At 39.8% G+C, this 26,556-nt stretch overlaps 1 long non-coding RNA gene across 2 annotated transcripts in view; it reads right to left on the bottom strand.

Moving 5' to 3' along the window:
* The window catches only part of LOC126075343 (uncharacterized), a 182,918-nt gene that overhangs the window by 55,177 nt on the left and 101,185 nt on the right, over window positions 1-26,556 (bottom strand). For both annotated transcript variants that reach the window (XR_007517184.1, XR_007517185.1), the window contains exon 2: window positions 18,914-19,002. This is a non-coding gene — a long non-coding RNA (uncharacterized LOC126075343). The remainder of the gene's footprint in view (window positions 1-18,913; window positions 19,003-26,556) is intronic.

Below are 26,556 nucleotides of genomic sequence, written 5' to 3'. Positions count from 1 at the left end.
GTGTCTTGGCTCTCAGACACGCTCTCTTTCCACCTACCCACATTCCATAATACATACAGAATTCCAACCCTAACAACCAAAAACAACCCATTGCGATCAAGTCGATTCCGAATCATAGTGACCCTATAGTACACCTTATGGTACCTCCGACCCTAAAGTACATCTTATACCGGGAACTTTACCATCTATTTCCATTTATCAGAGCTTCAGGAATGGAGACAAAACATCCTTGGGTTATACAACAAATCATTTCTGTGATATAATTCCACCTACCAAAACCTATTCATAGTCTGTGTTTGCCTAACTACCCTCATGCAACTTCAAAACTGCCACCATTGCTTGTGAACATGAATTAAGAGAGAAACTGTATTTTATTAACCCCAGCACGGGCAGAATAATGTTGTAAACTTGGACAATAGTGTTAGGTTCAGATAAGATTGATTTGTTTTAGACAGTATAACTAAAAAATAGGAATCCAAAAATACCCAAGCCCTGCTCTACAGCCACTCCTCTGCCCTGCAGGCTTCCCAGGAAGCTACATGCTCAAAGAATTGCAGGCCACTAAAAGCTTATCAAGGGCTGCATATGCATGCCCTGGAAGGCCTTTCAGGCAGGAGATCTACCTTAGGAGACCTAACTAAGGTACCCTGCTTTCCATTACAAATGAAAGTCTTCGAACCAGCATGTTCAGGCATGCCTTTGGGGAGAGATGGTGGGTCTATACAAAAACCCTGGACTAACTCACTCACTCAGAGATATGAAGACAGGCAGAATAGAAGAGTATATGCATAAATTTTTGCATTGCCTTTTAATGCCACAACCCAGCCCATTTAGTCAGCATGGCTTAGTCAATGTCTTGGGCTAACTAACCAATAAGATTAGTGGGTCTTCCTTCGGCGAGGGGGATGCTGCAGATTGTACAGATGGTGCTACTAATGCAGCCAGCCATAAGTGTAACTGTGCCATTGCTATACGACGTGGGAAATCTGAAATCAGCGTAAGAACTTAAGGAAGGCTGCCTCTGGACCTCACTGGCAGCGGCCCAGACTGGAGAAGGCCACTAAGCGCAAGCCTTCTTGGCTGATTCCTATGTGTGACTCTGATGTTGAGGAGAAAATGACCCCAAGGCCAGCTCACCGAGAGTTTTGGCAGGCTATTTTCACCACCTCTGGAACAACAGCCACGATGTGCTTTCTCTTTGAGTACCCCCTGGTCAAAGCTCATCTTCCAGGGGAGCACTCAAGTTCATCACTGGCAGCAGGTTCTAGTCTCCAAGTCAAAAGCAAACAAATCCCCGACTTCACTAAATGCTCCTGGAAAACCACTACCCCAAGCTGGTTTCACAGTCCATGCTGTGAAAAAAGAAGAGCAAATGGAAGAAGGATGAAGACGATGCACTGAAACTGAGCCACAGAATTTTGAGCATGCTAGCGGTTTTCTTCTTCGTAACTTTCTGTTATTTTTAATTTTCTCAAAAATAAAAGTATTTGCACAAAAGCATCTAAGCCAGTGAGATTTCGAGTGGCATTAGAGTTATTTGTTAATGTCTGTGGCACAAAGAATTCAAGTGCTCAACTGTAAAAGCACTGCCTTCCACCTGATACATTCACTAACCTGTGAAAAGTATTATGAGGAGTAAAAAGACACAGAAGACCCAGTTCACGCCCTCAAGAATCTCACCTCAAGTACAAGAGACAAAAACAGCAAAAGAATAACGTAACACAGTAAGTTCTGGGAAGGCAGTTTATCTTTGTGTTGAAGTTCCACGCGGTGGAATCACACCTCCTGGGTTTATGTAACACTTCAGTCATTTATTAGCCTCTGGACCTTGGGCAAACATCTTGACCGCTCTCAGCTTCAGCTTTCTTATCTGTAAAATCCAGGTGATCAAAACAGTACTAACTTCATGAATTGTTTCAGGGCTAAAGGAAATCTTTCCACGTAAGGCAAAATGGCTGGTACGTAGTAAAACTGCGATACTTTTACCTATAATTATATAACAGGTCTCTACTTTTTTTTAGGAGTCGGAATTGACTTCACAGGAACGCTTTGGCTTGTTTGTTTGTTTGTTTATACAATGGGTGGAGCCCTGGTGGCACAGAGGTTAAAGCTCTGGATTGCTAACCCTAAGGTCAGCAGTTCCAACCCACTGGCCACCCAGTGGGAGAAAGATTCACAGCTTTAAAAACCCTATGGGGCAGTTATATTCTATCCTACAGGGTTGCTGGGAGCTGGAATTGACTCAATGGCAACGAGTTTTTTTTTTTTTTTTTTTAAGGCAATATAAGTAGCTCAGGCAATCACAGCACCAAAAAAAAAAAAAAAGAAGAAGAGCGTTTTTCGCTTAGTAGGCCCATTTAATCAATATTATCCTTCTTTCAGGAAGCAAACTTTTTTTTTTAACTGTATTTTAGATGAAGGTTTACAGAACAAAGTGTTGTTGTTAGGTGCTGTCGAGTCAGTTCTGACTTATAACAACCCTATGTACCACAGAACAAAACAGTGCCTGGTCCTGCACCATCCTTACAGTCGTTATGCTTGAACCCACTGTGGCAGCCACTGTGTCAATCTCATTGAGGGTCTTCCTCTTTTCCACTGACCCTGTACTTTACCAAGCGTGATGTTCTACTCCAGGGACTGATCCCTCCTGACAACATGTCCAAAGTATGTGTAAGATACAGTCTCGCCATCCTTGCTTCTAAGGAGCATTCTGGCCGCACTTCTTCCAAGACAGATTTGTTCGTTCTTTTGGCAGTCTAGGGTATATTCAATAATCTTCGCCAACACCACAATTCAAAGGCATCAATTCTTTTTCAGTTTTCCTTATTCATTGTCCAGCTTTCATATACATATGATGTGATTAAAAATACCATGGTCAGGCGCACCTTAGTCCTCAAGGTGACATCTTTGCTTTTCAACACTTTAAAGAAGTCTTTTCCAGCAGATTTGCCAGCGCAATGACTCTTTTGATTTCTTCACTGCTGCTTGGTGTTGATTGTGGATGCAAGTAAAATGACATCCTTCACAACTTCACTCTTTTCTCCATTTATCATGATGTGGCTCATTGGTCCAGTTGTGAGGATTTTTGTTTTCTTTATATTGAGGTGCAGTCCATACTGAAGGCTGTGGTCTTTGATCCTCATCAGTAAGTGCTCCAAGCCCTCTTCACGTTCAGCAAGCAAGGTTGTGTCATCTGCATAACGCAGGTTGTTAATGAGTCTTCCTCCAATCCTGATGCCCTGTTCTTCTTCATATAGTCCAGGTTCTCGGATTATTTGTTCAGCATTCAGATTGAATAGGTATGGTGAAAGGATACAATCCTGATGCACACCCTTCCTGACTTTAAACCACCCAGTATCCCCTTGTTCTGTCCGAACAACTCCCTCTTGATCTATATAAAGGTTCCTCATGAGCACAATTAAGTGTTCTGGAATTCTCATTCTTCGCAATGTTATCCATAATTTGTTATGGTCCACTCAGTCGAATGCCTTTGCATAGTCAATAAAACACAGGTAAACATCCTCCTGGTATTCTCTGCTTTCAGCCAGGATCCATCTGACATCAGCAATGATATCCCTCTTTCCACATCCCCTTTCACGTTCCCTGTTGACTTACTGCTGCAGCCACTTTCGAATGAACTTCAGCAAAATTTTGCTTGTGTGTGATATTAATGATATTGTTTGATAATTTTAGCATTCAATCAGATCACCTTTCTTGGGAATAGGCATAAATATGGATCTCTTCTAGTAGGTTGGCCAGCTAGCTGTCTTCCAAATTTCTTGGCATAGATCAGTGAGCACTTACAGTGCTGCATCTGTTTGTTGAAACATCTCAATGGATATTCCGTCAACTCCTGGAGCCTTGTTTTTTGCCAATGCCTTCAGCGCAGCTTGGACTTCTTCCTTCAGTACCTGATCATATGCTACCTCTTGAAATGGTTGAGCATTGACTAATTCTTTTTTGATTCTTTTTGGTATAATGACTGTTTATTCCTTCCATCTTCTTTTGATGCTTCCTGCATCATTTAATATTTTCCCCCATAGAATCTTTCAGTATTGCAACTCGAGGTTTGAAATTTTTCTTCAGTTCTTTCAGCTTGGGAAATGCTGAGTGTGTTCTTTCCTTCTGGCTTTCAGACTAAGACAGACTAGGATGAAGGACCCGGCAGTCTACTTCTGAGAGGAATTAGCCAGTGAAAACCTTATGAATAGCAGTGGAACATTGTCTGATATATGCTGGAAGATGAGCCCCCCCAGGTTGGAAGGCAATCAAAAGATGACTAGGGAAGAGCTGCCTCCTTAGAGTCAACCTTAATGACATGGACGGAGTAAAGCTTTCGGGATCTTCATTTGCTGATATGGCAGGATTCAAAATGAGAAGAAACAGCTGCAAACATCCATTAATAATAGGTACTTGGAATGTACAAAGTATGAATCTAGGAAAATTGGAAATCGTCAAAAATGAAGTAGAACGCATCCTGGGCATTAGTGAGCGGAAATGGACGGGTATTGGCCATTTTGAATCAGACAATCATATAGTCTACTATGCAGGGAATGACAACTTGAAGAAGAATGGTGTTACATTCATCATCAAAACGAACATTTCAAGATCCATCCTGAAGTACAACACTGTCAGTGATAGGATAATACCCATACACCTACAAGGAAGACCAGTTAATACAACTATTATTCAAATTTACATACCAACCACTAAGGCCAAAGATGAAGAAATTAAAGATTTTTATCAGCTTCTGCAGTCTGAAATTGATTGAACATGCAATCAGGATGCATTGATAATTACTGGTGATTGCAATGCGAAGGCTGTAAACAAAGAAGAAGGATCGGTAGTTGGAAAATACGGCTTTGGTGATAGAAACCATGCTGGAGATGGAATGATAGAATTTTGCATGACCAATGACTTCATTGCAAATACCTTCTTTCACCAACATAAACGACATCTGTACACATGGACCTCACCAGATGGAATACACAGGAATCAAATCGACTATATCTGTGGAAAGAGATGATGGAAAAGCTCGATATCATCAGTCAAAAAAAGGGCAGGGCCAACTACGGAACAGACCATCAATTGCTCATATGCAAATTCAAGTTGAAACTGAAGAAAATCAGAGCAAGTCCACAAGAGGAAAAATAGGACCTTGAATATATCTCATCTGTATTCAGAGACCATCTCAGGAATAGATTTGATGTATTGAACACTAATGACCAAAGACCAGATGAGTTGTAGAATGACATCAAGGACATCATCCATGAAGAAAGCAAGAGATCATTGAAAAGACAGGAAAGAAACAAAAGACCAAGATGGATGTCAGCGGAGACTCTGAAACTTCTTCTAGAACATTGAGCAGCTAAAGCAAAAGGAAGAAATGAAGAAGTAAAAGAACTAAACAGAAGATTTCAAAGGGTGGCTCCAGAAGACAGAACAAACTAGCTTCTCATCAAATAGTACACATAATGTTTTATGACACTGGTTAACAATCCCATGACATGTCAACACTCTCCCTTCTTGACCTTGGGTTCCCTATTACCAGCTTTCCTGTCCCCTCCTGCCTTCTAGTTCTTACCCCTTGGCTAGTGTATCCCTTTAGTCTTGTTTTATTTTATGGGGCTGTCTAATCTTTGGAAGAAGGGTGAACCTTAGGAATGACTTCATTACTGAGATAAAAGTATGTCCAGGGGTCATTTTCGCCGGTTTCTCCAGTTTCTGCCAGGCTGGTGAGTCTGGTCTTTTTTTGTGAGTTAGAATTTTGTTCCACATTTTTCTCCAGCTCTGTCCAGGACCCTCTGTTGTGACCCTTGTCAGAGCAGTCAGTGGTGGTAGCCAAGCACCATGTAGTTGTACTGGACTCAGTCTAGTGGAGGTATGGTAGTTGTGGTCCATTAGACCTTTGGACAAACGTTTCCCTTGTATCTTTAGTTTTCTTCATTTTCCCTTGCTCCCAATGGGGTGAGACCAGTGGAGTATATGAAATGAACGCTCACAGGCTTTTAAGGCCCCATAAGATCAGTAAGGAATTTCTTTTTAATTTTTCATTGTGCTTTAAGTGAAAGTTTACAAATCAAGTCAGTCTCCCATATAAAAATTTATATACACCTTGCCATATACTCTTAGTTGCCCTCCCCCTAATGAGACAGCACACTCCTTCCCTCAACTCTCTATTTTCGTGTCCATTTGGCCAGCTTCTGACCCCCTCTGCCCTCTTATCTCCCCTCCAGACAGGAGCTGCCCACATAGTCTCATGTGTCTACTTGACCCAAGAAGCTCACTCTTCACCAGTATCATTTTCTATCCCATAGTCCAGTACAATCCCTGTCTGAAGAGTTGGCTTTGGGAATGGGTCCTGTCTTGGGCTAACAGAAGGTCTGGAGACCATGACCTCCAGGGTCCTTCTAGTCTCAGTCAGACCATTAAGTCTGGTCTTTTTATGAGAATTTGAGGTCTGCATCCCACTGTTCCCCTGCTCCCTCAGGGATTCTCTGTTGTGTTCCCTGTCAGGGCAGTCATTGGTTGTAGCCAGGCACCATCTAGTTCTTCTGGTCTCAGGCTGATGTAGTCTCTGGTTTATGGGCCCCTTTCTGTCTCTTGGGCTCATAATTATCTTGTGTCTTTGGTGTTCTTCATTCTCCTTTGCTCCAGGTGGGTTGAGACCGATTGATGGATGCATCTTAGGTGGCCACTTGCTAGCATTTAAGACCCTAGACACCAGTCTCGAAAGTGAGATGCAGAATGTTTTCTTAGTAGATTTTATTATGCCAATTGATTTAGATGTCCCCTGAAACCATGGTCCCCAAACCCCTGTCCCTGCTACACTGGCCTGCAAAGTGTTCAGTTTATTCAGGAAACTTCCTTCCTTTTAGTTTAGTCCAGTTGTGCTGACCTCTCCTGTATTGTGTGTTGTCTTTCCCTTCACCTAAAATAGTTCTTATCTACTATCTAATTAGTGAAAACCCCTCTCCCTCCCTCCGTCCCCACTCTCTTAACCATCAAAGAATATTTTCTTCTCTGTTTAAACTATTTTTCAAGTTCTTATAGTAGTGGTTTCATACAGTATTTGTCCTTTTGCAACTGACTTATTATCCAGGTTTCTCCATGTTATGAATGGTTTCACAGATTCATCGCTGTTCTTTGCCAATGCATAGTATTCCGTTGTATAAACATACCATAATTTATTTATCCATTCATCTGTTGATGCGCACCTTGGTTGCGTCCATCATTTTGCTATTGTAAATAGTCAGCAAGAAATTTTTTGATAAACAATTCTGTGCAACTTGAGAAGGACCAAGAAAAATGGCAGAATTGACATAGTCAAAATACGATGGGTTATTTCTATTATTGCTTGTATTATTTGCTTGCTCAAAGAAAGATACTCTGTAATTTACTAAAATAGACACTTGTGGCCCCTGAAACTTTGGCATAACCCTATTATTTCAACTCATATTGGCAGTTACAGATTAATACCGGCCAATGTACTCAAATTACACAAAATTATATTTTATGTAGCCAAGTAGTTAAGTGACTTCCAATTTGCAGACTGCCTAGTACTAAACTTACCTGATTAAATTTCACAGTCTTACTATTTCCCAATAATGATCTCTAAACTACTTTATTCATGTAGCTCAAAAAGCAATGCTGACAGTGTGGTTTTTTTGTTCGTTTGTTTTTTGGCAGGAAGGGGAGGCATTGAGGGCAGAAAGGAGAGTATGAGTCAATTTATTTTTGGGTTATTATCAACACATAATTTCTGGGATCTATTTAAAAAAAAAAAAAAAAAGACACATATAACCAGGAGATAAATTCAAGTACCTCTAATGACTGAGGCAAGAGAACGGGGCTTGCTACTGCGCTTTTTATGCTTATTAAAAGCCAAGCCTGAGTGATCGCAATATGTTGTATTATCAACAGGTCTAAGATCTGCAATTCCTTGAATCTCTCTTAAATAAAATTTTTTTTTTATTTAAGACCTGCATTTCCTTGAATCTCTGATGTATCTAGTCTCCCTCCATCAATTTTCTCCTTTTCAATACCCTGAAAAACTTACTGCCTTCTGACACATTAAAATTTTTATTTTAAGCACTTTTGAGCATGCTAGGTTCTTTGAAGGAGCCTTGGTAGTGCATCAGTTAAGTTCTTGGCTGCTAACCGAAAGGTTGGCAGTTTGAACCCATTTGGGGGAGAAAGGCCTGGTAACCCGATTCCACAAAGATTACAGCCTAGGAGACCCTATGCAGCAGTTCTGTTCTGTCGCATGGGGTCACTGTGAGTTGAAAATGGACTCAATGTCACCCAATACCAAGGTTCTTTGAAGACATACTTCCTTCCTTTAATGCACTTACAGTTTGTTGGCAGAAACAGGTGTAAAAACCGAAACCAAACTCACTGCCGTTGAGTCGATTCCGACTCATAACGACCCTATAGGACAGAGTAGAACTGCCCCATAGAGTTTCCAAGGAGCACCTGGAGGATTTGAACTGCTGACCTTTTTGTTAACAGCCATGGCACTTAACCACTATGCCACCAGGGTTTCCAGAAACAAGTATAGTGATGATTTAAGACCATTGTCTTAGTCATCTAGTGCTGCTATAACAGAAATACCACAACTGGATGGCTTTAACAAAGAGAAACTTATTCTCTCACAGTCTAGTATATTAGAAGTCCAAATTCAGGGCATCAGCTCCAGGGGAAGGCTTTCCCTTTCTGGTTGGCTCTGAGGAAAGCCCTTGTCATCAATCTTGCCCTGGTTGAAGACCTCCTCTGTGAAGAAACCTCGGGCCAAAGGATGCACTCTGCTCCCAGCGCTGCTTTCTTGGTGGTATGAGGTCCCCAAGTCCCTCTGCTCACGTCTATCTAATCTTGTAAATCTCATCAGTGTAACTGCCGCTAATCCATTTTATTACATCACAGTGATAGGATTTACAGCACAGGGAAATTACATCAGATGATAAAATGGTAGACAATCACACAATCCTGGGAATCGTGACCTAGCCAAGTTGACAGATATTTTGGGGGGACATGATTAAATCCATGACAACCATAATCAAAAGAATAACTTCAAGTTGTGGCCTGAATTTGAAATTTTACAATCTCTAAATTCCAAGTTGAAACTCTTGTAGGGTTGAGTTTCTTCTAAACATTTTTCTCCACAAGGTAGCAAAATACGTGTCAGGAGTCAGTCGTGAAAAAGCCATACTAAAAGCCCTGGCAATGAATATTGGCCTTGGAAACCCAGCTTGCAAATGAGTAAAAAGGAAGCCAGCATACATCTTAGAAAGATCTAGTAAACCAAGGAATGTAGCCTTTGAGGGGGAGTAGAAAGTTGCTCATTTAAAAATATGAGCTAATTTAACCGAGTTTGACCAGAGTTGCCCAAAGACTTGATGATGGTTAGCAAATAGGCAGTGATCAGAGCCCCTATTAATACGGAGAAGCTTCTGGACATACCTGGAAGTAAGCCAAATGCAAGCTAGAAATGGGCTCACTGTTTGATATAAGACAGAACTGCCAGAGCCCAGGCAATAAGCCATGTGAGATCTGCAAAGTTTGTGGCAGTGGATGGAGGGAATGCCCTGAGTTACAACTATAGCACAACCGTGGTATTCAAAACACAGTACCACCACTGTAACTGCATATATTGTTACTAAGCTACTCAAGGGTTTAAAATTTGAGGAGGAAAGAAAGTTGGAGACGTATCTATGGGCCAGAAAACCTTGCTGTGGCCCTCAACAGATTCCTATATATTAGTGGCCAGAGACATTGTGTATTCTCCATAAAAGCAATTTCCCCTCTTCGATGCGGGAAAATGCCCTTATGAGTGAGGGATTTTTCTCTAAAAACCAACCCCCCAGTTAGCTTTTAGAATCTTATCACTATCCTTATGAACCTGTTTCAAAGAGTTATTTACTATGTATGTTTTATATGTGGTTATAAAACAGATTCACTGACAGCCTAGTAATTCTCTGAATGACATCACCAGATCCTTGGACAGAACCAAACCCTGAATAGAACCTCCTCATTTCAACAGACAAAACGTGAGCCACTTGGAATGCCAACAGCTGCCACCAAAACAAAAATTATTTCTGCTAAAATTAGTGGGCTTCCTTTATAGTATCTTCGAGCTCTTGCATGGCAGAGGTCACGGCTGTTCTTCAGCATTTCCCCAGACAGTTAATATCCTGATCGTTATGCAGACTTTATCCTTACAATAAGTATGTAAAAAGTATGTAAATAAGTAATATAATCAGTATGGTATGATTACTTGGCTCAAAGCACTGGTGGTATATATAAAACACTGTTGACGGTGATTGCTAAATACCAAGATTTCAAAAGACTAATGTGTGATCAATAGCCCCTTCAACCTTGTGAACTAAATTCCCAGAGAAGTTCAATCAAAACCAGTTGCCAGTAGTTGATTCCGACTTGTGATAACGCTATGTGTGTTAAAGCAGATCTGTGCTCTGTAGAATTTTCAATGGCTGATTTTTCAAAGTAAATCCTTTTTCTTCTAAGGTGCCTCTGGGTGGACTCAAACCAGCAACCTTTTGGTTAGCGGCCAAGCCCTGTAACCATCTGCACCTTCCAGGGGCTTCCCTAGAAAAGTTGGGGTGGTGAAAATTAGGACTGAAAAAGTTGAAGGCCAAAGAGAAATTATTTACCTCCCACTGTGCACAACACGGAAACCCTGGTGGCGGTGGCGTAGTGGTTAAGTGCTACAGCTGCAAACCAAAAAGTTGGCAGTTTGAATCCACCAAGCACTCCTTGGAAACTCTATGGGGCAATTCTACTCTGTCCTATAGGGTCACTATTAGTCAGTATCGGCTCAACAGCAAGGGGTTTGGTTTGGTTTTTGGTGCACAATACACTATAAAAACCACAACCAAATCTGTTGCCATCAAGTCGATTCTGACTAACAGCAGCCCTATAGAAGAGTCACACTGCCCCATAGGATTTCCAAGGAGCAGCTAGTGGATTCAAACTGCTGAGCTTTTGGTTAACCGCCAAGCTCTCAAATACTACGACCACCAAAAGGAAAAAAAAAAAAAAAGGGCTCTGTAAATTGCCTGTGATCTTATTGGGTGAAATAATCTTTGAAGCTACAAAAAGTACCTTCGAACATATATGAAGCAGCATACTAGGCTGCCGCTACAAGTACTATTTTATGCTCTCAAGGCCTGGCTCTCAACAAGGACAACTTTGTCCCCCCAGGGAACATTTGGCAATGTTTAGAGACACTTTGGTTGTCACAACTATGGGAGTGGCTGAGAGAGGAGCTGAGTTAACTAGCATCTAGTAAAGAAAGGCCATAGATGCAGCTAAGCATCCTACAACGCACAGGACAGTCTTCCACAGCAAAGAACTATCCAGTCTAAAACGTCAATACTTTGGGGTTGAGAAACCCTGGTCTAGAGCAATACTGTCAATAGAAATTTAATGCGAGCCACATTTATCATTTTAAATTTTCTAAAAGATACATTAAAACAAAGGAGAAAGAAATGGGAAATTAATTTTAATAATGTATTTTATTTAACCCTATTTGAAATATTGTCATTTCAACATGAAATTTTAAGATTATTAATGATATTTTATATTCTTTATGTGTGTGTAAGTGTGTGTGTGCTAAGTCTTCAAAATGCATTGTTTTGCACTTATGGCAGGTCTCAATTCAGACTGGACACAGTTCAAGTACTCAGCATCCACATGTGGCTAGTGCTACCATGTAGGAAACATATATTTCACTTTATCAATAGAGGAAGAGCTGGCTCTCTCCAATTTACAAAAGATGAAAGAAGTCATTTCCCAATCTTATACTAAAAAAAAATTTTTCTGGTTCTAAACAAGTGCCGTGTCATGGGCATGAGAAGCAAATGGATTTAAAAAATAGAGTTGTTGGCCACTGCTGATGGATATTGATTTTATTAATTGAATGGTAAATGCAATTGAGTAAGACATGGCCAGAGAGAAATTTTGGATGATTAGGTTGTAGAACATTTGGGCCACTCATCCATTATATTTGAAATACTCATAATGGATCAAAACTGATTATCTGACAGAAATACTATAAATGTTAAAGCCTCTTTTCCCTCCACCCAAAGTTTAAAGGAATTTTTGAATAGCAAATGAAAGAGTTTCATCGCGTGTCAGGTCAGTCAGCAACATCTATTTCACTAGCACTGTACATAGACCATTCTATTCTGCAGTAAAAGGGGATTAAAGACAGCTCCTTTGAGTTGCTTACAATCTGCTTGGGAATAAATAAATGCTAACATATGAAAACTATTTTAGGACATTTACAAAGCAACATTTTACTGTGTGCCTCTATAAACACTACTTTATACTCTGGGGCCTTTTAAAATAATATAGTTCCTTTTGTTGATGTAGAAATAGTTCAATATCATAGAAATTTATTAGAATTGACTGCTCCCCTGCTCCCTGTCCCAGTTAAGCCCATTACAGACAACCAAGTGCAGGCTTATTTGAAGCACACAAAGTAGTTCATTAAATAGTTACCTCTTTTAAAATAATTCCTTACGTGTTTTCAGAAAGGAGAATTTTCATGGCCAGGTTTCATGAAAATAATTGTGCCACCACAAAAATGTCACAAAATAGAAAACCAACATTCTTTCTCACATCTCTTCTCAAATTGTAAACAGATTTGGACGTGTACAGAGCAATGGCACCTCCATGGGGCACTGAGTAGGGACAAGTGCCTTCATGAGGATTGAAGGACCCTGACCACAGCCTCAAGTTTGTGTCCTCTTTTGTCCTGAGTTTAATGCCAAATATATCCTAAAAATGAGAAACGCACTGTCGTTTGTGTATTTTTCTAGTATTTTTTCAGGCAAGGCAAGAGACTGAAAGCAGTTCTTCGGACTTTTGACTGAGAACAGAAATAGTTGTGAATGTGGACAAAACAGCAATACACACTGATTTATTATGTGGAAAAATTATCTGTGGCTAGCATCTGGCTGGGCAAAGGTAGCTAGAACTATTAGATCTGCACCAAAGGTACCTGAAATGCTTTCCAGTTAATCACATTTAAATTCAGTGCTTCATGTGCTTTTTCTAAAGGAAAAAAAAAAAAAAAAATGACTAGCTGCACATAATGGAAATCAGAATTCTAGAAATGGCCAGAATTTGACCCCTGCCTTTAGGGTTTAAAAATCTTCCTTAGAAGAGTTTGGAATGAGCGTCTACACTACGTCATTTACTGTATTCTGTTGACGTTCTTGCTGCAATCCTGGCCCAATGTGTTCTATAATTTCCTGTGCACATAAGGAAGAAATAGAAACTGATCAGAAAGCCTGGTGGACTTGCCTTCTTTCGTGTTCCAACTCCGTGTATCAACTATCATCTCCACTCAATGTTGACAGGCACTTCAAACCTAAATATGCACAACTGAGCATGCTGCCTCCTCTCCCATTCCTGATTCTCCTCTTCTCTACCCCAGATGCTGGCATCACAAGTCTCCCAGTCACCCAATCGAGAGACCTGGGAGCCGGCCTTGATTTCTGCTTGCACTCAGCCCTGCACCTGATTCATCCTGAGAAAAGTGCTGATTCTACCTCCTCACACCTCACAGCTCTGCCCCTTCTTCTTCTTTCTTCCCTTAGTTCCTAATTGGTCTCTCTGTTGCCAGCTTTTTCTTCCTCTAATCCATCCTTCACGATGTCATTTGAGTGACTTTTCTAAAACCCAAATCTGTACATATATACCCCTTCTATGCTTGAAAAGCTCAAATGACACGACAAAACTAGGGTGCCTGCTGCTGCCACCACAGCGACGCCTATCCCAGGGAACAGAGACATAGCTGGAAAGAACGTAAACTAGGAACCAAGCCACAGGCAATACCTGTTAACCAAGATGACATAAGTCTGGTAACATCCATATTTAGCACTGATGAAGCATTCATAAGTTGAATCACCTGTGTCCAAAGTTGTTCTCATGGAGGAGTCATTCTATCCTTTTATACCCTATATTTTCCCATTCTTCATTTCATTAATTTTTAATTTTCCAATGATGTATCTTACACAGTCCTAAAAATAACCTGGAAGCTACAAATAAGATGGTGGCGCCATCCGTGATATCACTAAGCCGTGAGCACACCTTGGAAAAAGAGAGAAAGTCGCACTTACATGTGAGTAGGTGTGATACTTCAGTGCTGCCGAAATCTAAGTCTGGCAGAGTCCTTTGGGAGCTGGACGGTAGATGTTTGAAATTGTAAGTGAATGTGAGTAGAGTCAAATGTTCTATTTTACAGTATTCTGAAAGGTGCAGAGAACAATGAAATACACAACCAAATAGGAGGTTTAAAAGGAAGAGATTAAATTAGCATTATCCACAGACAATGACTTTTGATTTAGAAAACTCAATACAGTCAACTGAAAAACCATCAGAAACAATGAGTCAAGAAAGGTAGCTGGACATAAGAGAAGCATGCACAAAGCCCAGAGCTTTCTTGGGAACTCACAAGAACAACTTAGAAGGCATAAAAGAATAATAAAAGGTCCTATTCTTAAGAGCAACAAAAAACAAAGTCTCTAAAAATCACCTTTTAAAAATTTGTGGGAATTAAATGAGAGACCTATCATGGTTCTGGATAAGAATACTGAATTTGTAAAGTTAAAAGTTTAATGCAATTCTAATAGGATTTTCTTGATCATTGGATGAAATGGTTCTAAAATTTATCTAAAATAATAGATTGAAGAAATTCTGAATAAATTAAAAAAAAGGAAATTTCTTCTTCTCTGCAGTCCGTCTTTTCAGAAATCTCAGGCAGGGCTTTAAGTCTCTCAATAAGTGTGTGTCTCTGGCATTATCACACTTCTAGCGGCTCTTCATTTCCATGCCTCTGTCCCCTGGAGGTCCTTGAAGTCAGGGACACTTTCATTCATCGTTCCCACCACCCAGCATGAGGCCTGGTTCAGAGAGAGCACTCCATACGTATTTGTTGAACAAATAATTTTTAAACTGGTTAAACAATCATACCCACAGAGTTTTGATCAAAAGACCTATGTTACCCTGAAAGGTGGGCACACTATGCTATTCGCTTTGCCCTGTCCTCTGCACCATTTATGTCAGTGGTTTGAGGAATCTGTACATGGTACACTCACTATTTTGTGAATGCCAAGAGGCTAGGAGGGATAACTGATAACCTGGCAGAAATGAGAATGCTCCCAAATTCTGAGAGGCTGGGGAAACAGGCCTCATTTACAAAGGTGAAGCTCAGTAAGGGCAAGTGTAAATTCACACACATCCACACACAAAAAAACACAAAGCCCTCTATAATAGAGAATGGAGAACATAAGACAGGAGCAGATTTTTGAGAACATACTTAGGGCCTTGGAATCCCACAGTAAGGTAGCCTCCAGAATCTGTGAGAAAGTGACTTTGTGTGGTCTCAATTGCCCCAGAACCGCCTTGAAAACAACCAAGGTATAGTATCTCCAAACGCAATAACAACCTTCAGCTTTTTATGGGTTACATTTTCTTTGGATTCAAAACGCCTAAAATTTGGCTGTCATTTTAGGCTTCCATGAAAGTGGTTTGACTTTGTCATCTTTTTTTAAGCAGAAATATAATTTTGTGCCACTGAATAGCAGGCTCTGTGACAGAGCCCTGGGAAAATCAAAGCCTTGTCCTGAAGCTGCATAGCATGTAAGGACTCGACTAGATTCAAAGCCAGACAAGAACCTGGCCTTTAGCCTTTCCTGTAACTATGAGAATACCAGAAACCAAAAAAAAAAAAAACCCAAACCCATTGTAGTCAAGTCTATTCTGACTCATAGTGACCCTATAGGACAAAGTAGAACTGTCCCATAGGGTTTACAAGGCTGTGAATCTTTATGGAAGCAGACTGCCACATGATGTGTTTGACCCGCCAACCTTTCGGTTCGCAGCCAACGGTTTTAACCACTGCACCACCAGGACTCCTGAGAATAGCACAGGTGTAACTAAATGTAGATAAGTAGTTGAGGCACTTGTCTGTTTGCACACTGCAGTGTTTTGTGGAAGGTTCTCAAATGTCATGATACACCACACAGAACTTGCTCCATCAAGTAAGTTTTCCTCGAGGATCTTATCAGGGCATCAAGGTGTGGCAGTGCAAGGCGTCGCATTCAAAACAGGATGAGAGGCTTCCCAAATAAAAAAATGAGGCATATAATCTATGCCTCATCTTAAAACATCTGTGCTCTCTTTCTGTTTCTGTATCTCTTTCTCTTCTGTTTATGAGCATATTTTGCCAACGATGTAGCATAAAAACTCTATCTTAATGGTAAAAAAAATTATCATCTTCATTCTAGACTTCCGTGAAATTCACCCTTTCAAAAGAGAAGTTCAAGCAATGGCTCACTGATACTTTTTTTCACTACAGCCCATGGTTATTATTCATACGTGATGATAAGCCAAAAAATGTGGGCGTCTTCAAACATGTAAGTACCAGTCTGCAACCTCACACAACAATGCTACTTCCTATAATGATTTCCACATACAAACAAATTCCCAGGCAAAACCATGGGGAATGCTACAGAGACAGTCAGCCTATAATTACACTTTCAATAAATGAAAATGCACGAAATAGTTTCAAAAGCATCCGCACATATTTCAGCAATATCTTTTGGTCTACCAGGCACATAATTGACTAGCTTGGACTTGACTAAAAAATCAAAATAAATACTAAATGCCTGCCATGTTTGTAGAAGAAAATGCCAACAACTTCACATGCTGTGAATAATTAGCACCATGATAGAAAGAGGAGCCCTACCATCCCTACCTCCTGCTTAATAAATTATTATATTCAGACTGTATCAATGTAACCCAAATATCAGCTAGAATCTACCCTCCCCTTGATTCAAACATTCATTCTATGAGTTGGGGAAGACCAACGCCTTCTCGGAAAGCTCTAGATATTGGGGGTGGGGGCTATGCTCTCAGGGCTGCCTGGGCTCTGACTGCCTGCTTCTACTTAGTTCGCTCATTTCATGGCTCTTTCTGTTTGTGCTGACCCTACTCCACCTTCCATGGAAAGAAGTCTTTTCCATAATTTTCAATCTGAAAACAAAAGAACGTCTTCAAATCATGAATGTTTATGACAGACATTAGTAAACTTCCAGGAGTTGGAATAGTTTACAATCACAGAAACAATTTCATTAAATGCTCAATATTTTTGCTCTTAAAATCCTTCAACTACCCCAACACTGGAGAGTTTCACTCATTGTCTGTTATGGATTGAATTATGTCCCCGCAAAAGATACACTGAAGTCCTAACCTCTGTACCTGTGAAGGTAACCTTCTGTGGAAATAGGGTCTTTGAAGATGTTAACCCTCGGGTTAACATGAGGTCATTTTGGAGTAGGGTGAGTCCTAATCCTATATGACTGGTCTCCTTATAAAAGAGGGGAAGATGCAGAGACAGAGGAAGAGTGGAGCCAAGGAATGCCTGGAATTATCAAAAGCTGAGAGAGGCATGAAATAAATTCTTCCACAAAGCCTCAGAAGGAATCACTACGACCGACACCCCAATCTTGGATTCCTACCTCCAGAACTCTGAGACAAGAAGTTCTTACAAGCCACCTAGTTTGTGGTTTTTGGTAAGACCCAAAACCAAACCAAACCCACTGCCGTCGAGTCTATTCCAACTCATAGCGACCCTATACGGCAGAGCAGAACTGCCCTGGAGAGTTTCCAAGGAGCGCCTGGCGGATTCAAACTACCAACGTCTTGGTTAACAGCCATAGATAGCACTTAACCACTACACCACCAGGGTTTGGTAAGACAGCCCTAGGAAATCAATACACTGCCTTTATCTTCTGTGTTTTCTTAGCATCACAACATCTCCTTGGCTATTCCCCTCTCTCCTTCCATGTCCATTGCTCCTCCTCTACCCTCTTCCATCTGATATCTTCTCATCTCCAGTTCAGCTCTCTACCGATCTAACCTCCCAAGTCAATACAAAGACCATCTCAGAATACCCAGATTCAATATGGTGCTCGCAGAACAAAGGCTATCTTCTCTGTTAACAGCTCTGTAACAGGATCCACATTCCTTTGAAGGCAGCTGTGGCCAGTCTTAGTCACTGCCCCTGTCTTCCCATTTAACTTAATTATAACCATATTTGTTTGTTAAAAAAATTGGTACAAGATTAGAAAATCTGGAGAAACGAGTTCTCAATGTTTATATCTGTGTGTGTCATAACCTGTTGAAAACATAAAATTCAAATTAACTCAAATTCTCAAGGTAATTTCAGAGAACCAGGTCTCTTTTTTTGAGTTTATGTTTCTTCGGTCCCAAAGGATCATCATATAAACAGCTTGAAATTTTGACCCTGACTTCACCGCATGATTAGCCAGCCTTGTTCAGTGTCCTGCAGTATGGCCTCCAGTTTAACTAACTCCAAGTTCTATGGGACACATAACGAGATGAGAACGGTCTTAATGTGACTGAACTATGACAGTTAAGAAAATAACATTTTATTCATCTTCCAACTGACTCTTGTGGGTACATAAATGTTACCTTAATTACTTTCTCTTTCAAATCATTTCTGGCTTTCTACAGCATTAATTTCCTTATAAAATTTGTACTTACATACTGTTTTATATTTGAAAGTCATGTAATGAATGATGCTTATGTAGGTGGGGCAGAATTTTTCCTTCTCAAACTCTGCTTACCTTGCATAATACAGATACTAGCATCCAATTCTCAAATATAAAATGAATCTAAATGGTCTTTCACACACAATAGGTTTTGTTGCAGGGTTATTATTCTAATAATATCAGTTTGGGGTGTGTTTCCTTTTGAAAAAAAAAAAGAAAGGATTTTGCTAAAGAGAAAAGGAGATCAGAGGTTTACCTTTTTTCTTCATGTAGCCAAAACGGTATCTCTCGATAAAGGTGTCTCTTACCTTGTTGTTTGACTCACAGTTTAGAGATGTCCTGGAGGCAAAGATGATTGCTGAGGGTTTGTTCCATCCAGCCCTATGAGTCACCGATCCTGTGAGTGCACAGTTTGTAATTAGAACATAATGGAAGATATTATTTTATGAAAGGAGAAGCTATGACTTGCCTAAAAAAGGAATATATATTGTAGTAAATATGAGATGAATTAGAACACAAGTTAACTAACACTTCCCTTTTGTATGAACAGGGTTTGCGTCAGTCATTTCAGGTGGGAAAAAAGAGACTAAGATTTAATTTATTATTAAAAACATTTGTTTTATTCTAATGAATAAAGGTTCCTAAATTACATGTGTTTTTTGTTCTTAGGAAATTAAGCTTTTGAGTGTTGTTGTTGTGTGTCAATTCTGACTCATAACAACCCCATAGGACAGAGTAGAACTGCCCCTTAGGGTTTCCTAGGCTGTAATCTTTACGGAAAGGAGCCTTGGTGGTGCAGTGGTTAAAGCACTCGACTGCTACCCGAAAGGTTGGGGGTTTGAAACCACCAGTGCTCCTCAGGAGAAAGATGTGGCAGTCTGCTTCCATAGAGATTTCCAGGCTTGGAAACCCCATGGCATCACTAAGAATCGGAATGAACTCCATGGCAGTGGGTGGGTTTTTAATCTTTACAGGAGTTGATCACCAGGCCTTTTTTTCCCAAAGAACGGCTGGTGGGTTTCAAACACCGACCTTTAGATTAAAAGTCGAGCACTTAACTATTGTGCCACCAGGGCTCCATTCCTTAGCTTTTGAGTTGAAGGGTTTAAATATTTTAATATTAATTTAAAATACATTTTTACTTACGTACTTCAGTTACTTCAGACGTTTGTATGTTTTAAACTTCCTTTTATAGCTTACAGACTCCACTTAACTAACAAAAATGTCTTTTATTATTCGTGTAATACAAACACAGCACTTAAATAAAAAAAAAAAAAAAGAGTGAACGATTTGCCAATATGATGAGCAGCTAAATTTGAAGGTCAAACACTTCGTGAACCAACTGGCTTACGGTAATTGTGCTGTATTTTTCCATCACAGACAATAGCCCTGTAGACTATCTTATGAATTCAGAGTTCAGAGAATTCCAGTGAGATCATGTCATTGACTTAGAGTACAAATAATTGGTGGTGAATATTGTAATACGATAATGTGAAAGTTGCAAGGAGCTCACTCTCAGGCTCTACAGGAAAACCTGCTAAATCAACAAAAGGATGACACACAGTGTGAACTAAGAGAGCAGAACTTCAAGGCATGCTATCTAAAATAGAAAGGCTTCTAAATAACTCTAAGAGATTAAGTGTGACCCCTCACGCTTAACTGCTGTTAAATTAGTTCAGCGTGTGAGTATCTATCATGTATCCAGCAGCCCAGCATCATTTAAGCAACCAAAGATAAATGTCAACTTTCAGCTCAGTGGTTCTTATTCAGCTTTTCCTTTTGCTTATTATATCATTGAAATCACCTAATTTTTCCACCATTCGAAAAGAATGCAGCTTCATCAGAAATGTTCGTTTCCATAAGCTGCATGCGCCATTGTGAATATGAGACAAACGTCAACTCTTTAAAGGGGCAATGTCACAAAGGAAAAGGATCATTCAGGCCACACTATGTGTGTTTACACCCACAGGCTGCCAACAAACTCCCTGATGTTTGTCAGAAGTGCGGTTGTAATTAGGGAGAGCAAAAGAAAATCAACTTCGGTTTGCTAACTGACCCGAGGCATCTAATTTATGTACATGTTCATTTTGTTAAAACATGCAAGCAGAAAGATATTGGAGGCCATATGCCATTCGTTATGAAAAGCACATTCCTTTAGTCTTTGTAACAAAAGCCATATGGCTTTCTGAAAGTTAATTATATCATAAATATGCTGTAATAGTGGGGAATGTGGTGTAGCAGTTGCGGGAAGAAACTTCGAGACCTGGCTTTGAGTGAGCCTCTCAAAGGATTCTATTCAGAACCTTGGAAAAGTCGCATCCCCATTGTGCCTCAGTTTCCTAATATTTAAAATGAAGATAATAATAACATCGCACCTAAGCGAGAGAAGGAATACCTGGGTGGTACAGTTAACACACTCAACTGCTAACCAGAAGGTAGCAGGTTTGAGTCCACCCAGAGGAGCCCTGGAAGAAAAGCCTGGCCATCTACTTCTGAAAAAACAGCCTTCAAAAACTCCAGGGACCACAGTTCTTCTTTGACACACATGGGGTCACCATGAGTTGGAATCGACTTGACAGCAACTGTTTTTTTTAAGTGAAAGAAGAGGCTGAAATGGTTTCCCACTTACAGGTAAAACAATACTACAAACTCTTGTCTGGGGCGATAAATAAACAGTGAAAGATTTTTTTTAAATATTGATTGGATAGTTAGTCAATATTGTCTGTTCCCCCTTTCAGTGCTTCCTTCCTACCACTAACAGAGTGATCTTTCTAAAACACAAATCAGATCGGTTAACTCCAAGTTAAATAAACATTACTTGCAGAATAGCACTTAAACTCCTTATCGGCCTGTACAAACGGCCCCTTACAGTTGGCCACAATCTGCTGGTCCAGCCTCATCTCCCATCGGTCTCTCCCTTCCCTGACTCACAAACACACATACACAGGTCCCAGGCAGGTGACACTCAATCACATCTCTGTGCATTTATAGAGACTGCTCCCTTTGCCAAGACAGCCTACCTCTTCTTCACTTAACTCCTATGCGGGTGTCACGACCCAGACTACCATGCCCCCCTCCACCTCCAGTGAGGTCTCTGGTTTCCTCAGGCTGTTAGTAGTTCCTTGTTCTGAACTACCATAGCACTTGCTGCATATCTTTTTAAGCACATATTACCTTATACAGTAGTTATTTGTAAACACACCCCTCATCTTCCCCACCAGAATATGAGATCCTGAAGGACAGGGTCCAAGGCCTGGCAAGTAGTAGGGTCTCAGTAATATAAGTTTATTATCCACTTTTAAAAGACAGAGGTAACTGGCTGCTTGACACTAGGGGCCTAGTTTTTATCTAGTTTCCATATTCATTTCGACCTCCTAACCCTTCATCTGTAATGTTTTATAATAGTCAGAAAATGACCCCGAGGAATTTATAATGTTCTTAACACCAAAGGTGGACTTTTCCAATATGCTAGCCTTCTGATGGAAAAAAAAAAAAAAAAAAGAAAGAAAGTGATTTTAGAAAGTTTTTTAGTAAGGATTAAAGCCAAGAGTTTTCTGGTCAAATGTCAGCTAAGCAAAAAGTTAAATGAAACACAAGTCTTCATTCCCCAAGTATTCCAGTTAATCCTGGTTTTATGGCGCCTGAATCCAGCATGGGGGCTGAAATGAAACAAGCTAGCCAACACGTGCAACAGACAGCGACACGTCCACCTTGACGGAACCAAACTCCATAGAGCTGTGCTTGGCATAAGAACAATAACTTAAACTGTCTAACATTGAGTTCTCATTCCAAAGATACAGAGCGTTATTCTAATGGCCTATTTTGATTTTTTTAAATTTTGGTTTGAATGTGCTTCTGGTTAAGGACAGAAAAATCTCTCTCTGACTCCATGGGCTTTGAGTTTTGTAAAAAGTAGATCCCCAAAGATTCCTCTTTCAGGAACTAAATCATGTCCACATGTGCTAAGAGTAGCAAAAAAGCAAGCAGGTTTCTGCCTGTGATATGTACAATAACTTTGAACTTCAGAGGGGAATATCTGAAGTTCAAAGAGGAAAACAGGCAGAGTCTGACCCAAAAATTTGTCAGAAGTTGTTTTATAGGAAACAACATTTTGGATCTGATTTCAGGGCAAGGCAACAGGGAAATAATAATAATAAAGGCAGGAGGAAATCACTGACAAAGCTGAGCTCCAAAACATTAATTTCCTCAAAACAGTTTCTAGATAGTTAGGGGTATCTTTCCATGTACGACATTTTCAGGTGCTAAATAAAAAGTCATCTATTTGCCTACGTGGTCATTTTCAGCAAGATGCCACATTCATTTTAAATTGTTATTGTTGATATTAACCCTGTGGTATTCAAGACACCTGCCTTGGGGCCAGCAGCACACTGACTTTATAAGAACTTAGGGAACCGTCACCACAACTTGGCTTTTGGGAGGCAGGACATTGAGTCACAGGTATGTAGTATGTAGCAGTTTTCACGTCTGGTATCCACCTTCCTTTGGGAAAGAGTCCAAACCAAATGTTCTAGAATCCTCTCCTTTTCTTCTTTCTGCATTCGTAGGATGCAAAACATGGAACTATTGCAGGCAGGAAGAAAGGAATACATTAAAGAGGAAACTAAAGTGGCATTTTTGATCCCCCAATCCCTTTCATCCTCCTGGAAACAGAAGACTGAGGGTTCGTCCTCAATGCTGCCTCTTTGCTACATTAATGAGTCTCTCTGTGTCTCAATTTCCCTGTCAGTCTTCTACTTTCCTCACAGAAATATGAAGAATATGTACAACCTTATTAACTGCATGTGAACTCCTTTAAAAGGTTATTATAGAAGCACAATGACTTTCAGAGTGTCATTTTTATTACCAGGCCATTCATTCACTCATTTGATGACGATTGTTTAATGCCTAGCAAGAGTTCCTGGGTGGTGTGAACAGTTAATGCACTCCACTTCTAACCAAGTTGGAAGTTGGAGTCCACCCAGAGGTGCCTGGGAAGAAAGGCCTGGCAATCTTGTTCCAAAGAACTAGCCATTGAAAACCCTATGGAGAAAAGTTCTACTCTGATACATACAAGGTTGCAATGAGTTGAAGTCAATTCAATGGCAATGGGTAGTACGTATCAGACACTGGGCTGGCTACTGAGATTTAAGGGTAAGTAAAACACAGTCCCCACCCTCGTGGAATTTAAAGTCTAACATGGGAGTCAAGGGTCAATCAAGTAACTACACAAATACATATATGTAGAGAGAGAGAATTAGAGCACATAATTACCATGATCTAGCAAATACTGTGTTTTCACTGTTGAATGCTATTTTTGTTTTTGTTTTTTTTCCTCTAACTTGTATAACAGTAAATTTTAATCATTAAGTAATTCTTGAAAATTACTTTTCCAGCATACGGTGTTATTTGTCAGTTAAGGCTGTGAGACAATGATTTAAATGGAGATTTCCAGGTGGAATTGAGTCTTCATTTAGTGACACAAAAGCAATGTTGGTATAAAGTTAAAACCAGAAGATAGGGTTTCATGACCTAAAGGGCTTTCTCTGGAAGGATGTGGGGCTTGTTTACAGAAGAGCCATCTTCTGTGTCTTATAATAAAAAGATCCTATATCTGTGGCAATAGTGGTAGCCGATGCTTACATAGCATTTACAGTGTGCTGAGGCACTGTTCTAAGCACTTTGTTGATATTGATTTAATCATCGTCATAACCCTCTGAGGTAGGTAGTAGCAGTATTCTCATTCTACAAAAGAGGAAACTGAGGCACAGAGGGATTAAATAATTCATTTGACATCACACAGCCAGTCAGTAGTCAAGATTCAAACCCAGCCTGTGCTCTTACCCACCATGACGTACTGCCTCTCATTCATACATGCTAGTCTTCTGAAACATGTTAAAAATTGTGGTTCAAGAATTGAGACAGCATGTGCAAAACACATCTTTGATCCTTATATGTTCTTCTAATGATTTTATCCTTTTCATACCCAAAGAAAAAATTCCACTTGGTAACTCCCGGTGGGAGTCACATTCAAAACAAAAGTTTCAATTCCTTTCAAATCAGAAACCTGATCTACTGCGATAAAAAAAAAAAAGTAGTTTCATAAAGTAAGTAGTTTCATAATTACTTTACAAAAACAAGGGGCTCCCAGTATTATTGCAGAGTAAGCTGTACATAGGTTTAACAGAAGTTCTCCCCTGAAGGAAACGGTTCTCCTAAAATTCAATACAACACAATGTTAAATGGTATCATTAGTCTAAACATTGGGCTCTAAAGTAAGGGGAAAAGTCAGACCTGAACTGACCACGTTCTCTCTCCACGTCATTTTGAGTCCAGAAATGCATCCACAGAGGGTATGCTGGCAACTACACACTTTTCATCTCAAATCATGCTGCTTCCCAGGCTCCAGTTACGCCAGAAGACTTCAAGAGCAGAAGAAAAAAGGGAGCAAAACAAAGGTGATGTGTTCAGGCAAGTTAGTGTGAAGAACGCCTTTTGGCTTTTTTTTTTTTTTTTTTTTACGGTGGAAAGATTCTTTTCTGGGTGAAGATTAAGCAATCATCAGAAATAAACCTCCTCGTCTGATTTAAGAATTAGGACAAAAACGATTTTTGAACTTAACATGTCTCAAACAGCACTAACCAATAATAGGCTTCCTGCTGCTTACAAGACAAAACAGGAATCTTTTGGGTAACTGCCTCCAAGATGTGTTGGAGAACAAGAGTTTTACTACCAGGCAAAAAATGAGAACATGGAAAATTGGGTATAGTTTTCAAGATATGTAAACAGCTGAAACAAAAGTAATAACTAGAATTTTTAAAAAGCACTTTTCTTCCCAGAAGATATCTGCTAGGCCAATGAAATATATGGAGTATAATGATTATTCCTCGTTTTGTATATGGTAGAAAAATTTCACCTCTAAAATGACAGGTTAATATTTTAGGAAGAAGAATATACTGGCATATGTGGGTACACATTCATTTCTTTTTTTTTTAATAATTTGTTTTAATTTTATTATTGTTGAGAATATACACAGCAGAACATACACCAATTCAACCTCTTCTGCGTATACAATTCAGTGGCAATGATTAGAGTTGTGCCACCATTCTCATTCTCCTTTTCTGAGTTGTTCCTCCCACATTAACATAAACACACTGCTCCCTAAGTTTCCTATCTAATCTTTCAAGTTGCTGTTGTCACTGAACATATTATTAGGCCAATTAACTGGAATATCTCCTGCAACCATGATCCTAAACCTCCAAAAACCAAGGAACCAAATCCATGATTGTTTGGTTGTACATAAGCAGACTCAGCAGCTACTCTTTTTATTTTGTCGTAGTTGTCAATTTATTTATCACACAACTTCTGCCAATTCAACTTTTTACAGGTATACAACTCATTGAGAGCAATTACAGTCATCACCTGTGCAGCCCTACTGTTAATCGATGAGATTTTTCCATCATGGAAAACCAAAACTCAGTACTCCATAAGCAGTAACTCCTCCCTTTCCCCCTCCCTCCTGTAGTTATCACTAAACAACTTTGGTCTATATAATGCAGTGACTCCTCAAGAAACTAAAAATAGAACTACCATATGACCTAGCAATTCCACTCCTAGGTATATACCCAAAAGACTTGAAAGCAGAAACTCAAAAAGGTATCTGTATGCCTGAATGTTCTGTACACTAAGTTCATTGCAGCACTATTCACAATAGTCAAAAGGTAGAAACAATCTAAATGCCCATCAACAGATGAATGGATAAACATAAGTGTGGTGCATACATGCAATGGACTATGACTCAGCCAGTCAGAGAAATGAAGCCTTGATACATGTTACAATATGGATGAAGCTTGAAGACAATAACTGAGTAAAATAAGTCAATCATATAAGGACAAATGTTGTATGACCTCACTTATATAAAAGCACAAGAACAGGCAAATATGTAAGAGACCAG

Source organism: Elephas maximus, chromosome 4 (genome assembly GCF_024166365.1).
Source record: "Elephas maximus indicus isolate mEleMax1 chromosome 4, mEleMax1 primary haplotype, whole genome shotgun sequence".
Lineage (NCBI taxonomy): Eukaryota > Metazoa > Chordata > Mammalia > Proboscidea > Elephantidae > Elephas > Elephas maximus.
This window is presented reverse-complemented; position numbering and strand designations above follow the sequence as displayed.